The sequence below is a fragment of the Gossypium raimondii genome, chromosome 5 (genome assembly GCF_025698545.1).
Source record: "Gossypium raimondii isolate GPD5lz chromosome 5, ASM2569854v1, whole genome shotgun sequence".
Lineage (NCBI taxonomy): Eukaryota > Viridiplantae > Streptophyta > Magnoliopsida > Malvales > Malvaceae > Gossypium > Gossypium raimondii.
The window spans coordinates 52,124,742-52,144,272 of NC_068569.1; the positions used below are offsets into that span (position 1 = coordinate 52,124,742).

The window sequence follows — 19,531 nt, forward strand, 5'->3', positions numbered from 1 at the left end:
AAAAAACTTTATTATATAATTTAATCAGTTAAATTTAATCAGTTAAAATAAATAAAAAGTAAGACTTGATGAAACACTATATATAATTTAATCAGTTAAATTTTATTATTAATTTTGTATTACGTTGTGTATTTAATTTTTATATTTTAATTTGATTATTTTTAATTTTTAATTTTTTAAATTTTAAAATTTCATGTGGTAATAATTAAATTTATTAAGTTAAATTATACTATTTCTAAAAGGGTTAATGCACTATTTACCCTTAAAAATTGTGCTCAATTATCACTTTGATACTTAAAGAATTTTTTGTACCAATTTTGTACACGGAGTTTCTAACTAAGAATCACTTTGCCTTACCTATTAACTGCATTAAAAAAAGATGATGTGGCGTGCTCTCAGCATATCACGTGATTCAATTCTTATTTTCTCAAAATAAATTCTAAAAAAATGAGAACAATAAAATAATAATAATAATTGAGAATTTTCTCAATTTTTTAAAAATAAAAATATGCAAATTTATAGCAAATTCCTAAAATTGAAAAACTATTTACATTTTTTAAGTTCAAAAATTCAAAGAAAACAAATAAAATCTATAAAATTTTAACAAATAAAAAAATGGAAAGTTGTATAAAATTTTCAAAATAAAAACATATTTCTCTTTTTAAAATAAATAAAAATACAAAAGAAAAAGAAAAAATACAAGAATTTCAAATTTTTCAGAAAAGCTTAAAACAATTGAAAATCAGAAAAAAATAAATATATTTTTAAAATATATGAAATATAAAAAATTTATTTGGAGATAAATACGGAAGGTTTAGGGTTGAGCCTCTAGAACATATGAACTGATATCTGAGCGATCAAGGCGAGGAAAGCGAAGTTTCATAATAACCACCAGAGAGTCCCCTTCAATCTCCACAGAACCAAACCCCATCTCCCTTGCGAATCAAATCTCTTCCACACTCACCCATGCCTTCGCTGCCAAAGGGGTTGAAACATACTCCGTCCAGAAGCAGGTTGCCCACATTAGAAGGCCTAAATGATTCAAAGTCATGACCCCCGCACGTCCAACCCCCCAAGTCCCTATGAAACCCGGTATCAAAATTGAGTCGCATACAAGGCTCGACTGACAGTCACCATGTTCGGAAGGTTGAGTCCTTCCGTCGACCATGCACATCGAGTAAGCATCCCAGCCTTCAGACATGACCCAAAATAACGGTACGAAGCTCTGAATTTTATTGTCACTTGCCCTCATGCACCAAAAGATTTCTCAAATACCAAACTGCCTAAATGGTGACAATTATTGTTAGACGTTGTGCAGGAGAACTACCACAAAGCAAATCCCAACAACGCAAGGAGTCGTTAACCTCATCCACATGCCAAGTGAAACCAAGGCTCAACCAAACTGAGAGCAAAAATGGACAATCACGACAAGCATGAAGAGATGTTTCACCACACGCACCACATCGAGGGCACATCGAGTCACCTCGAAGGTGTTGCATGAAAAGATAAGCATTGGTAGACACATAGTTGTTTAGGAATTTTGACACTATAATTTGGATATTTTCCTATGCAGGAATCTGCCAAGGAGTTCTATAAATGTCATTGATGTCTTGACCCACATTAATGTACTTGTCCTTCATCGAACTAGGAAAACCATGCAAAAGGAGTCAATAGCCACTCCGAACCGTGTACTCTCGAGAACCTTCTAAGCACCAATGCAACTGTCAGAGGCCCCCTACTGCGGCAAAGGAATGAAGAGGATCGTACGAGCCTCTAAGGCATCAAACGTTGATAGAACAACATCCTCATTCCACATATTCATATTTGTGTCAATCAAATCAGCAACCTAATTAATACCATTGACTCGTTGTAACTCCACCAGAAATGGTCGATCACTAGAGCATCATGACATGTCACAAACTAAAATCTCATTCTCATTCCCCATCAGCCAACTACAACCTTTGACGAGTAGGCCTTTCGCCACCCAAATGCTCCTCCTAATAAAAGAAGTTTTGCTCCCTAATGTCGACTGTAGGAAATCATCACGCAAAAAATATTTCACCTTAAGAACCCTTACCATTCACAAAAATTATCCCTATTTAAAATTTTCTTAGTAAAAATGTTAATAAGAGGATTATAAGACATATTTGAACTGAAAAAAAAATAAAGATTCATTAATTACTATATTTGTATTAAGCAAATATTTTCATTTCAGTAACATATCAAGAATGCAGTATGATGCATGCGTCTTGTATTAAAACCTTGAAAATAATTTTTTTTTGTTTCTATGATCATTTTCACATCCATCAATCATGTCGTTTTGGGGTCCATGATTAACTAGTAAGAACATGGAATACATCCAATCAGTTCATGAATCTTAATTCTCAAGACTCCATAGGAACCAACGATCGTTTAACGTTTAGCCATCGTCTCTAGCTTAAATATTGTTTTTTGGGAAACTATTTCATAAGAGAAGATTTTAAGTATGTAACCATTGACTCAACACCCATCATGAACATGCTTTCATTTATGAGTCATCTTGGGACAATTTCACTAAGATTCATGCACAACTACTTATCCTGAAAAGTAAATCTTATCTAGTGAACCCACATGATAAAGCTTATCTTGGGACAATTGTTTTTTCTTTTATCATGCTATCATTTAATACCATCAATAGAGGTCGCAGGTCTTGTTAAAGGACCTTCTCCCACTCAATATTTTAAAATAATATGAAAGGTCTTTTATCTCATGTTTAAAAAATGATCATACAATAGTCCTAGTGACATTCTTATCTAATTTATATGACATGCTTCCCATATATGCATGACATGCTATGACAATTTTACAATATTCACATTCATTTATTCATAAGAATCAATCAATCATAAAACAAACAATTTTGATTCTCTATAGTTTTTCCTTTGAGGGAAAACTGAATAAGTGAATGTGAACCGTGCACCAGGTAGGGTCTTAGGAAAGGAAGGTGAATCAAAGTTGACCACTTAAAAACCAAGCCTTCTAATACCACATTTCTCACGGTAATCGAATAACCTAAAGGAGTGAATAGAACAATACAACACATGCATTTTCTCATTACCACACTTCTAATTTTTTTTAATCGATCAACTGCGGATCATCTCATATATATATATATATATATATATATCACAATTGTAACATTACATGATATAAATATCAAAATCAATTATAAAACAAAAATATAAGGAGGTGAGTAATTAAAATAAAATTGTCAACCAAGGTTTCCATGGTTTTATTCTAGAAAATAAAAGAAAAAAAATAAAATTACATAGTTATTGGCCACAAGGTATTCTTTAGGTCTTCAACTGCCATCGCTCTATCTTTTCCTCATCATAGACTCCTTTTGGTAGAACTACATTTAACCCTTATGTCCGTTTTCGGATCAAGAATTCTATGAATTAAAAAAACAATCCTACATGAAGATGATAGTCCACGGTCTATTTCCTGAGAACCATAACATTGACAAAGCAAACAATTAGATAATAAATATATAATATCGCATTCATTCTCATATATAACACAAAAATATGTATAAGATCTAAAGAATGTCACTTTCTATGTAATCAAATCATTCAAGAAGAAGAGAATTTTATTTTGGTTATCTATTTATACTTATAGATAGAGCAAAACCTGATTTTAATACCAATTGTTCAAAAATGGGTTTGGATAATGCAGCGAAAAATCAATACAGGGAAAAACCTAAATTTTAAAAAGTTATAAAATAATAATTTAGTTGTGATATCAAAAGTAATAAACACTTAATAAAAATTATACCATTTGCATATGCTCCACCTTCTCTTACCATCAGGTCAAGCACAGAATGGTGGGAATCGTTGGAGAGAAATGACCATCCATACTTTAAAAATGTTCTTCGCTTCAACCCCCGTGGAGGATAAGAGGTATGAACCATTTATGGTTTTGTTTATTTTTTTTATTTTTATAAATCTAATTTCTCCATATTAATAAAATTTGATGTATATTTGTGATGATGTTGAAGAGAAAGATCGAAGGGTTGGTGGGAAAGAAGTAGGGGGGAGGATAGTGCAAAAGAGAGGAGAAAAGGAATGATGGAAGAGCATGGAGACTGAGAGGCAAAGGTAAATAAGAAATCAAACTGCCTCCACTTTTTAAACATTTTCCCTCTCTTACCATTCCTTCTATTCTCGTATTCTTCTCTAATATATATATATATATATATATATACTACCCAAAATAACCTTCTAAATATTTTTATTAAAATATTTATATTAATCAAAATGATTTAAGGTGAGACAAAACTACAACCATAGTTTTATTTCCAATAAAAGTTAGGAAATTATTGTAAAAGACATAATATTTTTAATTTCTATGTAAAATTTCTGGAAACATTAAGATTTAAAAATAATAATATAGTTAGAAATTAATACCAAAAGAGCTATCCAGAAGCAATATAATGTTGAAATCGCACACTGTTGAACATTTTACCTCTTAATATTCTGTTGCACACTTGAATCCTGCATTTTCTATACATTGAGAGGTTAATTCTGGATATACAAATTTCATTGTGTTTCTGTCTGCCACCCATCCATAGCTCCATCTAATAAACGCCATTGCTTGAAACTTGCATTCATGCTTACACTGACATATCAAAAAGCCAATACATTCACAGATTTTTATTATCTGCTACTGTTATATATGATTGCGTTGCAGGGACATAGCAATGGAGTACGTACAGCCTGTTCTTGGCATTGCAAATTGTCTCGGAACTCCGGCTTGTAAATACTTGCAATATCTCAGAAAGCTCAATGATTATGTGAGAAACTTCAAGAGGATGAGAGATGAGTTGATTTGCAAAATGGAAGATACAGAGCTGCAATTGAAAGAAGAGCTTCTTCGTCCTCTGGGGAAGATACCGAAGAAGAGAGTTGAAAATTGGTTGAAAGCTGTGAAAGAGATGATTAAGGAAGCACAAGTTGTTGAAAACAAAGTCAGTAACGGGAGATATCTCTGTCGTGCTTGCAACGGGAAGCTGGTTGATGAAAAGACTCGAGAAATGAAGGAATTTCTTGATAACGCTCCTAATGCCTCTGAAGGTCTTGCCATGGATGGTCCAAGTGCTGGGTTGCTACTGCCAACATCAGAACTAGTTGGAGAAGAAGCTGTCAGAAATGAGATTTGGGAATGTTTGATGCAGGAGGAGGTAAGCAAGATTGGGGTTCGGGGGATGGGCATAAAAAATTATTAAAATAGATCATTGCTAATTCTCTCTTTTCTTAATCGGTAAGTTTCTCTCTTCAAATCCTTTTATTTCTTTATTGAATCCATCGCATATCATTTGCAAACCGATTTCTGTACAGTTTGTTTGTTCAATTTTTCTTTTTCCAGTTTTTTTCTTGATTTAGATGGAAGATTCTTTTGTCGCATTTGAAGAGTTTCTAAAAATTTTAGGGTTTTCCTAAATCTAACTTTCTTGACACCACGTGCGCGTATAAATTTCTTTCGTGGAGATTATTTATCATGTTTGTGTGTTTGGTCTCTTGAGGTTGAGCTGTTTTTATTTTCAAAAATAAATATTTATTTTCTTTTGCATTTATTTCTAATATCACCATAAATTGTCTAGGGTTGTGGATTTTGGGGATTTTGGGTTTTGGGTGATCTAATTTGGGGATTTTGAGTAAGGGTTTTGATTTTGGGGATTTTGATTTTAGGAATTTTTATTTAGGGTTTTTAATTTTGAAGATTTTGGGGATTTCTCACACCGCCCTCCTCATCAGCTTCAAAGCCAACAAATCTACATCTAAGCTCATGCAAAAAGTCACCAGAACCCATGCTTGAAACCTCAGGTCACTTCCGCCATGCGGATTGCATCAAACTGATCGATGACTCTATCAAAGAGCTCCAAAAATCTATATGTAAATTTTTTTCATATCAGATGCTCCAACTTTGTGCCCATGAGTCATGAGTGATCTTCAAACCTAGGTTAATGCTGCCCTAACGGATGAAGATACTTGCATGGATGGATTCTCAAGCAGGGCCATGAATGGGTATGCAAAGATGATGGTGAGGAAACGAATTATTAAGATCACACGTTTGACGAGCAATGTTTTGGCTCTCATTAATAACTATGCTTCATCTCAGATCCTTCATTGATTTTCTTGAGAAAACTTTGATGGCAAGGAAAGTATTGTGTTTCATGGATTTATGTTCAATATAGGATTTTATGTTTTGGCTCTCATTAATAACTATGGTTCATCTCAACTCTATGTTTGTGGTTCTTGATTTTTGCAATTGTATCAATTTGAATATGAAATTTGTGTTCGTGTATGTTTAGGGTTTTTATTATTTTTTTAATAATTTTAAAATCATTTGCTGACGTGGTATATAAAAGAAAATAATGTTATGTTAGTATTTAAATTCATTTGGACTGTCATGTCAGAGGTTAATGTTGACCATTAGACAACTAACGGCCACATCAGCCTCTATGTTAAAAATAAACCAATTTGTTAGAAATTTAAATTTTGCACTATAAAATTAATTTTTAAAATTAACTATTCAATTTGTAATTGATTTTATTAAATTAAAATATTCACTAATGTTTGAAAATGTTCTCCATGTTAATTATACACTTGATTGTTTTTTTTAAATTATTTAAGAATTCAGTTAAATGGTAATCAATTTATATTAAAATATCAGTTTTATTGGTTGTATTATTTCATTAGTGTTCTTATAATATTATTTCATTTTTATTTATAGACACCAACTTCAAAATCAAAAGAGGATTAATTCACTAGAAGATATGGCTCATACTGTAAACAATAAATAAGATATTATAAATTGATATCATTAAAATTTAAATAATATACAAAGAGTAGCAAAATAAATTGAAAACATATTATATGATCTAAATGAACTATAATAAAAGGATTATATATTTCCTATCAATCCTACTATATTGTCTTTTATAAATAATTTCCTATCAAGCAAGTTGACAGCTAAAGGGTGCAAATTTGACTTTGCTAAATTCTCTAGCATCAAAGAGGCAAGATATATTGCAAACAAGACATAAACCAATATCAACATGGTGATTCCAAAATTCAAAACACACTAAACCCCTACTTTTGTATGATAGAGAAAATATGATGTACAAATTTATAGTCATGGAATGTATTAGGTGCATTGAAGATAATTCAGTGTTAGAATCAAAGAAATTTATCGTTATTTTTGTGAATTGTAAAATTGTGCATCAACTGGGAAAAATGTTTGTCTTCCATTACAAGAATTTCTTTAAAGTTAATAGTTTGAGAGATAATTTTAAGGAGGAATTGGAAGGCATTGCTATAAAGAGAATCTGAAGAAAGTAATTTCGTTTTGAGTTTCAAGTGAAAGGAATGAAAGAAAGGTTGCTTAAATAAATACAGGATTGGATATTGAGTTGTTTTGAATAGTTGGAGCGAAGGACACATGGACCATATGAAATTCAAGTCTACCAAAGTAATGCAAATCAGATTCCTCTTTGGAAATGACAACTTTTCAAAACATTGTCAATCTACCTTGAAAGGTGGCATCTGTGAAAGAATCAATCATGAAATATTAAAATTATACTAAAACGACTACAAAGATTTATTTCCCCTATAAATAAATGTTTTCTTTTCTTCCTTAAAAATTAACATGATTTTATCTTAATATACATATATATATATATATATATATATATTACGTCTCAAAATAGCCTTCTAAAATATTTATTTTAAAAATAATTTATATAATACATATAACAATTAATTATAAACTTATTTTGATATGATGTCAAAATTAAATATTATAATGGTCCTTTATCACATTCAACACTAACTTTTATTTTATAATTTTTAAAAAAGTTAAACTAATAACATAAAAAATTTAAACTAAAGTTTTTAAAAGAATTTAGGTTAAACTACACCATTAGTCACTCAAAAAAGGTCCAATTTTCATTTTGGTCACTTAACTAAAATAAGATACAATTTGGTCACTAATGTTTCTAGAAAAATATTTTGGTCACCTGACTGTTAAGTTGCGCTTACTTTGGCTGGTATGATAACAATTTTTGTCACATCCCAGAAACCAAGTTAGTAGAAATTGGGTTAGTGAAACCAAGAGTGGTCACGTTCTGTTTTTGAGTTAAGATTGTGAAAATTATGTTAAGTAAATTTATTTGGTTTAGTGGTTAAGTGCTTTGGATGTGTCTAAGGTCTTGCGTTCAATTTTTTTCCCTTAAATTTTCATTATTTTTGTCCTAACTTCCATCTCTGAACATCTAGCTTATATATTATTTTTTCTCAATTGATGATAAGAATGAGTTTACTAGTTTAGTGGTAAGGCTTTAGTTTACTTAGAGGTCTTGTGTTTGAATCTTATGTATGTAAAGTTGAATTATTTTTGTTTTTAAACTCTGAGAAATTTTTTTTATAAGGATAACTAATCAAATTGAGTGGGGAAAATTTCCCCAAAATTCTCCTCATTCTGTTGCTCACTTCTTCCCACATTGTTCACTTTTTCTTGTCCCTTTTCTTTTTACATTTGATTTCTTCCTCTTTTTTTTTTTTTGCTTTAGTAGTTTTGCTACCTTCCTTTCTCATCTTTGCTCTACTATTTTTCTTTTGTGTTATTCTATTGGTACGCTGTTGAATCTCTGTTATTCCTTCGGGTAAGTGTTGGTTACTTGTTTTATATAAATGTGGTGTTGGGTTAATCTTTCAAGTGATTGATGGTTTCAATTTTGATCTTTGCAATGTGTTGTTAGGAGAAGATCGACAGACTCTTGAATTGTCTCTAGCGATTTAAGTGCGGGAAAGGGCTGTTGTTTTTGCAAGGGTAAGTGATTAAAGTTTTCAATTGGAGGTTGATTCGGTTGCTTAGGCTAACTGTTTAGCATTTGCGATTGAATTAGTGACTTGGATTTAGCATATTACTAATAATTCTTACGTTATAAAATGTCAGTTTAGGTACTGAAATCCTCGTAGTGGTGTTAGCATCGAAAATCAACTAGGTGTGTAACGAAAATATCAAAAATAACAAACGACACGATGTTGAAAAACCCACTATCGACGTCACACAACCATGTGCCAGGTTATGTGGGTCATACGGGCTGGGTTATTTGGGCCGTGTGGGCTACATGGGTGTGTGTTAGGCTATGTGCTAGGCCATGTAGGCCACACGGGTTGGGCAGTTACGTCATGTGGGCCCATTTTTTGTAAAATTCTGTCAAGGTTGTATTTGAAGTGCGATTTGAAATTAGTCACTTTGTAGGTTCCGAAATGTGTTATGTATGCATTCTGGATACGAAATTTGATATTTTGTTTCTATTAATGTGGTTTTTCAAGCATATTATTCAATATTGACATTGTACATGTAACATTCAAGAGCATGTCTGTGGTATAGTTTATGCTTCTGATCTGTAATTTGAGAATCTATTTAAGCATGATCCATTTATGTGCATCTGAGTATGTAAAATGTTTTGACATGTGCATTGGGGTGGAATGATGATGTGGTGGAGGAAGTGTTTTGGCAGTTTAACTGCATGCTGATATTTATAAGCCATCGTTGTTGGGCAACTCGGGATAACTTAATTTGTGGTTTAACCACATATCTAATATGGGTGGCTTAACTAGACTTATTGATTTTGGCAGAATACCGTATTATTTTTGGCAGCATGATTGCCTATTCTAAAAAGTGATATATGCTCACTTATTGGTGTGACGGATGGATGGGCTCCTTATAACACCCCTTACCCGAGACCATTGTTGGAATCGAGCACGAAGCGTTACCTAACTTAACTTACTAATTCAGAGCATAAAAATTTTCTTTTAAAATTAATTCAATCACATTTAATCAATATGTTCCTAAAAAGGATCCTCGAGACCCTAAAACATGCAATGAAATCGATTCGGGTCCAAACCAGGAACATTTAAAATTTTTCGATTACTTAAACAAGTCAAAATGATTTATTTCACTATCCACAATAAAATGTCCACCTGCATAATAGTCACTAAATTTTTTATAACTCGAGTTACGAAACTCGAATTTAGATCCGTCAATTTTCCCTGAAACTAGACTCATATATCTTCTTTACTTACTCTCTTACTCGTTTACTTACTTGCCTGCTTAAACAATTCATGTTTATAACTTACTCATTCCTTGCTGAAATTTCTTTTCTCAACTGATAACTGAGATACTCTTAATCTTATTAACTCACCTGAACTTGTCTATTAGGCTTTTACCTGAACTTTCATGTAACATCGTCTATTTACTAGCCCGTTGAATCACTTGGAATACTAAGGATACTCGGGTCTCCTGTCTGAATATTATAGCCAAAGCTATGTCCCAGACATAGTCTTCCATGAGATGTTTCTTGTATTGCCAATGCCATATCCCAGATATGGTCTTACATGAGAGTTCTCATATAGGTGCCATTGACATCTCCCAGACATGGTCTTATGGGGGACCTCTCATCTTAGTGCCAATGCAATGTCCCATCAAGGTCTTAAATGGGACCTCTCATCTTGGTGCCAACGCCATGTCCCAGACATGGTCTTACATGGGATCTCATTCCCCAAATGTCATGACATTTGTATCCATTACATTCCCAATGTTTCAACGGGGCTTTTATCACTAATTCTCTGTCATCTAATACTTGAGTCAACATTAGATATTTTCATGAAATAAATACATAATTGCTGAAAAATAACAGCATTAATAATTATTATTAAAATATTGCATTTATTTACCGTAAACTTACATCGGTACAAAATATGATCAAATCTAGCACTTTAGTCCTCAACATTTTTCTTTCCCCGATCTAACTCCAAATTTAGTTCTTCTTGATCTATAATAGCAAATTTAGCTTATTTAATACTCACATTCATCAAAACAGTCCTTGACTTGAACTTTAACAAAATTAAGTTTTTCCTTAAACTTTTGCATATTTACACTTTTGTCCCAAAGCTCGGAAATTAAACTTCATCCCTTATTCTTATGTTTTATGACATGCTGAACATTTTTCCCTTCTATGGAAATATCAAATTCTCAATCTAACACTTACTTATGAACATTAGGTATTTTTACCGATTATGTCAATTTACTCGTTTTTACTTAAAATCGGCTAGCAAAAGTTGTTTAACATAGTTCCAAGCTTCATACTCTACCATAAAACATCAACATAAACAAATTTCACCTATGGTTATTTTTCCAAATATGAACCCTAGGTTAAATTATTGCTAGAATAAGCTAAATCAAGTTACCGGAACTCTAAAAACGTAAAGAACATTAAAAACGGGGCTAGAACGAACTTACAAGCGAGCTTGGAAGCTTGAAAAAAACCCTATTCATGGTTTCCCCTTATGAAATTCGGCCATGGGGTTGAAGATGGACAAAAAATTGGCTTTTAATTTTGTTTTTAATTCATTTTAATAACAAAATGACCAAAATGCCCTTAATGAAAAACTTTGGAAACATGTCTAACCATGTCCATTTTTGTCCACCAACTTAACCAATGGTCTAATTACCATATAAGGACCTCCAATTGAAAATTTCATAACAATTGGACACCTCTAACATGTAGAACTCAACTTTTGCACTTTTTACAATTTAGTCTTTTTGAATAAATTGGGTGCCCAAATGTCAAACTTTTCAAACGAAATTTTCACAAAATCATTTCGTGAAATCGTAGACCATAAAAATATAATAAAAATAAATTTTCTCATGTTAAATTTGTGGTCCCGAAATCACTATTTCGACTAGGCCCAAAATCGGGATGTTACACTCTTATAGTCCTATTTGGTGTGTATTAGTGGGACAGAAATGGTGTGTAGTGGATGGAGGTAGGATCTATTTCTATGTCTGTATTTGCATCTGTATTTGTATATGCATCTGATTTTGTATATGAGATTGCATCTCTATCTAAAACTGAAATTATTTATGTAATTGAATTGTATCTATTTCTGTAACTATTACTGTATTTGAGTCTATTCTGCCTGTTTGGGTTGAGTTACACACTAAGCCTATAAGCTCACCCAAGTTCTTTGTGTAACACCCCTAGCCCGTATCCGTCACCGAATTAGGGTTATGAGGCATTACTGTACGAATCACAATTCAGAACAGAGTTTTGCTACATTTATTGCTTCTTAATTTAAACTCATCAGAACACTTATTCCATTCGATTTTAAACTTAAAATTTCTATACTAATATCATAATTATATTTAAGATTATTCGATTATATATATACATGTGTCATTACGCAACATATACCAACATACATGATAACAAATTTTTCATAAGCTAATCCTCAAACATAACCTTTTTATAGTCTAAGCATATTCACATATTAAAATCGATCATCATCCATACAAAATACAACTTTGATTAACCATTATGGCGAATATACTAATGATTAGCATCAACCATGATGTGCATTTAAGTTCAAACAATATGAACCATATCACATAATTAAGTATCACTCATTTAAGTAGCATTGCACACATTTAAAATAACATGATTTAAAATTGAACATATTTCTCCATCAATTATAAAACCATGCGCATATGACCTTGTTATCTTAAGTAAATTTGGGCACAAATAACAATTAAGATTACACATCATTCGCATGCCAATATATATGCATTAGATCGTGCCAAAAATTTCATTCATACCACAAGCTAAGTTATTCCACAATTAGACAATCATTATAACCTATAATACATAATATATTTATTTAAATGTTATAAATCAAATATCATGCTTATCATTTTAGCATCATATCCTTAGCCTTATAAACATATTCATTTTAATTATCAACTAAAACAATCATATGACATATTCATATTTATCTTTTACCAACCATACCTAATTAACCAATCATTCAAGCATGATATATATGCATACATTACCAATACAAACCGAATCAAAATAACCTATACACATTCGAACTATAATCATCCTTTTACCCCACTACTAAGCGAATTATAAATATACATCAAACATTACAAACATTTATATATTCGGTATTAATCTTGCTAATTTAATCTATAAGCATATACTAAGTGCACACACATATATGACATGCATAATACTTAATTCATATATTAAAATTTTATATATATCATTTCTCATTTTCCAACTCAAATTCATGTACTCATTTATAGCATAAAATACACTTCAAAAAGACCTAAATCATGACTGAAAATATATATATTACTTTTGGTACAAGCTTAATCCATGACTTAGTTCAATCGATCATTAACAAAACATATTAAACAAGTCACACATAATCATACCATGACCGAATCTAAATAACTTAAGAATCAAAGAATCTATTATAATCATAGGCATAGAAACTAAGCTTAATCAAAAGAAATAAGCCATTTTTGCATGGCTTAATATTATAACCCAAAAATCTAGCATTTCAGCTATGCTATACATGCCATAAGATCGAATTTAATCTTAACAAAATACCAAAAGGAGTCGATAGTGTGATAGCCTTCTTCGGTGATCCCTGAGCTCGTAACAAACTTCCAAAATCTATAAAACGAAGAGTAAACATGCACACAGTAAGCTTCCACAGCTTAGTAAGTCATAAACGAACATTAATCATATGAACATTAACACTAAATCAAATAGCCAAGTCAATCCAAACCTTAGTTAAATATACATATATCACACTCACAAGTTTATATGTTACCCAAAATAAATTGGCAGTTATCATCATATAACTAAATGCACAAATACTCATAAACATATATAATTATCACTTTTAAATATTGCAACGATATCATTATGCCAAATCACTTATAATATTACAAATACACCAATAGACCGAATCACTTATATGCTCAATTATGCTAACACATAATTCATATCTTACATAGCTATAAATCATCAATTCAAATATACAACTTACCTTAATTTCATAACATAGTATGAATACATACTTGAACCTTTTAATTTGATTTCACATTCTATCTTTACTTCACATTGCCCCATGAACCATTTGGAACAAAAAGGATACGCGGATATTCAGAAGGCTCGCACAATGCCAACGTCCTAGACATGGTCTTACATGTAATCACATACCGATGCAACTGTCCCAGACGTCGTCTTACATGTAAACACAAGTCGATGCCAACGTCCCAGACGTGGTCTTACACGAAAACACATATCGAAAATCCTATGTCATGACATAAGTATCCTATCTATTCCTAGGGTTCGTACGGGACTTCCAGACATTGATTATCGATCAAATCAAACTCAAAATAAATCCCTCTTCCAAGATCATATTCGGCCAATCATTTAATAAACCAAATAATTAATTTATCACATATTATTTACATATTCATTAATTTAACAACATTTAAAAGCTTATTGACTTACCTCGGATGTTGTCGTACGATATAATTGACTATTCGATTACTTTCGATTACCCCCGATCTAATTTCATTTTCTTTCGTTCTTGATCTAAATAAATTCAAATTTAACTAATTTAATTACACATTCATTCAATTTAATCCAAAAACACATAAATGAGAAAATTACCATTTTGCCCCTGACATTTTACACTTTTTTGTAATTTAGTCCCTATTGCATAAAACACAAAATACACAAAATTTGCATATACCATAGCTAGGCCGAATCTTCTTATAGTCCCTCTAAGTCCACACATTTTATTCATTTCACATTTTAATCTCTAAAAATATTGTTTTTGCAATTTAGCCCTAATTACTCAATTTCATCAAAAATTCCAATACAAAACATATTAATCTAAAACATATCTTTCATTATTCATCATCAAATATCACATAACACAAATGTTCATCAATGGCACAACTCAAAATATTCATCAAAATAAAAAAAATCAAACATGGACCGGAAAGTATTCGAAGCAACGATCTTAAAAACGTAAAAATTATCAAAAACCAAACAGAGAACTAACCTTAATCAAGCTTCAAAATGGCCGAATATTGCTTGGCTTCTTTTCTTTTTCTTTTGCATGAATTCGGCTAAGGAAGATGATAATAACCTTAATTTTTTTTATGTTTTTATCTAACATATATTATAATATATTTTTAATTTACTAATATAACCTTATATAAATAAATATAACTTATATATATTTTAAGGTTAACATTGTCCTTAGCTGTCCACTAATACTAGCTATGGCATAATTTCAACATAAGTGCGTCATATTATAAAGACAAGTTCAATTAGGCAATCACACATTTAACTATCAAATTTTTATTTTACGCGATTAAGCCATTTTCTTTAATCAATCATTCAAACAATAAAATTTAAACACGAAAATTTCACACAATCAAATTCACACATTATAAACGCACAAAATAATATTAAAATATTTTTTGACTCAGATTTGTGGTTCCAAAACTACTATTCCGATTAGGGTCAAAATCGGGCTGTTACACTTTGACTTCTCAGGTAATCAGCATACTTAGGACCAAACGACGTGCAGAAGCTCATATTGGATTCTCAGTTATTTAATTATGATGGTTCATGTTTTTAAATTATTCTGGACTTTCTAGATTTTTTGGACGGTTGTAAATCTGTTTCTGTATTTTGCTTTACATTTTGGTTTGCTTAGTTAAATTTAGTAATTATTACTTAAAACTACAAAGTTTTGTGTTTTGCAAATTAAGTCACGATTTTCGAAATTTAATACTCTGAAATTTCCGCTGCAAAATAAAGTAATCATTTAAGTGTTTTTCTATAATAAATTAAATAGTTTCAATGAGTGTTTTCTTAAAAGCGCAAAGTGATTTGTCGAATTAATATTGTCAAAACATACGATTTCAAATTCAATTTCTAGGTTTTTAAATAAGCTAATGTAATTCCTCCAAATTTGGCCATAACATCTAGGTCTTGTTTGGGATGTTACAATTTTAGTCCTTAATTTTATATTTTTATCAAATTGACCCTTATTTTATATAAAAATTATAAAAAACTCAAAATCATTTATAAAATAGTAAAATGTATATAAAATTCTAGAAAAATAAAATCTTGAATATGTTGTTGAAGAACTAAATTGTATGAGAAATAAAGAAAAGTATCATTCAATAGAATCCAATAACAAACTTGGCACATAACAAAATAAAAAGTTAGATCATTACATACTTCCTCAATGTGTCTCGAAACCAAATTAGTAGAATTATCTAGTTGAGTTTCATGCTCTTGAAGAACATTTAGAACCAGTATTACAGAGGCTTATGAAATCAACCCGGAAGTCATTTTTTTAGTCAAAAGATTAAAAAATATCCCACAAATTTTTTTTCAAACTCAATTCAAGATTTAATTATATTTAAATTATTTTCCATAACCCAAATTGTAAAAACAAATTATGTTTCTTCTTCCATGGTCGAGTTGGGCTTGGACAAGGTTTTTATGTCTTGAGCCGTTACAACTTGACTTCAATTTAAATAATAAAAGTTATTTTTAAAATTCAAATTTAATTAATAATATAAAAATGTTTTTTTAATATTTTATTATTTTCTAAACTCGCAAATGGACTTTTTGGATTGACCAAGCAAAGCTAGAAATGGGTTAGGCTAGAAAAAATATTAGATTATTTATAAGAGTATATCAAGGAGTCTAATAATTACAATTTTTTGGAAGGTCTTAATAACACTAGAAATCTTATCACATGCGTATGCATGTAGAAATCACGTATGTATAACATGATCGTGTTTAAAAATAACATACAATGAATCTTGAAAAGTATAATTTGGAACTAATTAATAATAACACGTGAAATATGTATGATATTAAAATAAAATTAGATTAAATTGAGAGTAAAACAAAATCTAAACACAAAAACACATCATATTAATAATACTAAATAAATACAAATGTTTATCATTGTTTTGTCTTCAATCCCGAGTTGGTGATGCTAAATCAATAACATTATTTACATACACAAATATATAAAAACTTAGAACACAAATGTTTATCTGTTATAAAGCATGTATGACATGGACATTTCTGACATTTGTTAATTTTGCAAGTGCATTAGGATGAGATTTGTGTTTACGGAGGATGTGTGGGAGTTTAATTCATTTGCCATATTTAGTGGCTCAACCGCACGTATTTTTGCATTTGGCGATGAATCACCTAATGATTTGGCAGTTAGACTGCGAATATTTTGAAATGTTTCATACTGGCACTAAGCGGTGTGTAGGGTCTGATAGGTATTTAATACCCTATATGGTGTGTAGAAATGGTCGAAGATGGTGTGTAACGGATCGGTTTAGGATTGTAATCTACACCTGATATGTTCTGATTCTGTTTCTGTATACGATATATGTCTAATTGACTTCCGAAAGCATGTTTGAAAATTATATCTTATATTTTTACTCTTATAAGTTACACATTGAGTTTGTAAGCTCACTCTCAATTTCTCTTATTCTTAGGTAATCCTTAGACTTAGATGGGTCGATGCAACTGGAGTTCGATTAATTATCTACTTGTTATATTTGTTATTTTAATATGGTTTATTCTGTTTTTGTTTTGGACTATTTTTAAGTTTAGGTTTAGTTTCGTTTTATTTATTTAAACATTTTTAATTGGTTTAAATTTGATCTACAAAATGTTAAATTATATAGCAACAAATCGTGTTTTCAAAATCGGACTCAACTAAGAATTTTCGCTGCAAACGTAAGTGTTTTATGAATAAATAATCGACAAATTTATCGAAATGGTTAAGAACGATATTTTCCTCAAATAAAATCAAATTTTACTTAATAAGAGCTAGCATTGTTTTATAAGTTGAACAGATTCTGGGTTTTTAAATAAATTGTAGTAATATCTCCAGATCTGGCTATAACGTCTAGGCCAGGTTTGGGGTGTTACAGAGCCTATAAGCTCACCCAATGTTTCTAACTTCTCAATTAATCAACATATTTAGGACCAGACGACGTGCAAGAGATCAGATTGAGTTCTCAATTATTTAAGTATGATGGTTCATGTTTTTAAATTATTCTGGACATTCTGATTTTTTGGGGGGGGTTTGTAAATCTTTTTTCAGATTTTGCTTTGCTTAGTTGGATTTAGTAATTATTACTTAAAACTGCAAGATTTTGTGTTTTACAAATTAAGTCATGGTTTTCAAATTTTAGTACTCTAAAATTTCCACTACAAAATAAAGTAATCACTTAAATGTTTTTCTATAACAAAATAAATAGTTTTAATGATTGTTTTCTTAAAAACTGAAAAGTGATTTTCTAGAATTAATATTATCAAAACACACAATTTCAAATTTATTTTCGGGTTTTAAACAAGTTAATCTAATTTCTCCAGATTTGACCATAACGTATAAACCAAGTTTGTGGCGTTACAATTTTTGTCCTCAATTTATATATATATTTATCAATCTAACCCGATTTTATATAAAAAATTAAAATCATTTATAAAATAGAAAATGTGTATAAAATTCTAGAAAAATAAAATCTTGAATATGTTGTTGAAGAACTAAAATGTATGAGAAATAAAGAAAAGTATCATTCAATAGAATCCAATAACAAATTAGAAACAAAACGAAATAAAAAAGTTCAGTTTCATGCTCTTGAAGAACGTCTAGGACTAATATTATAGAGACTTATAAAATCGACCCGGCTGTCATTTTTTTGGTCAAAAGATTACAAAATATACCACAAATTTTTTTTCAAACTCAGTTCAAATTTTAATTACATTTAAATTATTTTTCAAAACCGAAATTGTAAGAACAAAATGTGTTTCTTCTTCCATGGTTGGTTGAGTTGAGCTTAGACAAGGTTTTTATGTCACGAGCTGTTCGAACTCCAATTCAATTTAAATAATAAAAATCTTTTTAAATATTAAATTTAATTAAGAGTATAAAAATATTTTTGAACATTTTATTATTTTTTGAACTCTCAAATGGACTTTTCAAAGTAGACGGATTTCTTATTCGTCTTTTTATACATGTAATTATTAATTATTTTCTCTTTCTTCTTCTCCTTCACACACTTTCCCATTAATTCCTATCACAATTTTGCTTATTTCTATTTTCACCTTTTTCTTCACTCTTTTTATTTTCTTTTCATCTCCAAGGTCTATCACTAATTTTCAAGCATCCAGTCAAGGTAATTTCCTTTCATTTGCTTCATTCATGACTATACAATGATTGTTTTTTTATTATCAGCTACTGTTATAGCAGCTTGCTTTGTAAGATGGTCAAGATAATAAGATCTGCGGCAATGGTTTCCTCTAGTGATTATCAACAGTTTTAGATTTTAAGACAGGATGATCAGCAGACATAATCTACTATAGATACAGATTAATACGAAAAGAGCTATGCTTTGTAAGATAGTCAAGGTAATAAGATCTGAAGCAATGATTTCCTCTACTGATTATCAATTTTAAGACAGGATGATCAGCAGACATAGTATACTATAGATACAAATTAACTCGAAAAGAGCTACCCAGAAGCAATATAATGTTGAAATCTCATGCTGATGAACA

At 30.5% G+C, this 19,531-nt stretch overlaps 1 protein-coding gene and 1 pseudogene across 4 annotated transcripts in view; one reads left to right on the forward strand and one right to left on the reverse strand.

The window, feature by feature from the left end:
* LOC105766491 (proton pump-interactor 1-like) overlaps positions 1-19,531 on the reverse strand; it is a 97,053-nt pseudogene that overhangs the window by 69,644 nt on the left and 7,878 nt on the right.
* Positions 19,007-19,531, forward strand: part of LOC105767189 (disease resistance protein At4g27190) — a 57,147-nt gene continuing 56,622 nt past the window's right edge. For 3 of the 4 annotated variants that reach the window (XM_052630206.1, XM_052630208.1, XM_052630209.1), the window contains exon 1: positions 19,227-19,384. The gene's annotated coding sequence lies outside the window, so the exon portion shown is untranslated. Of the gene's footprint in view, positions 19,153-19,226; positions 19,385-19,531 lie in introns of those variants that run through there. The other variant, XM_052630207.1, reaches the window with a different exon arrangement.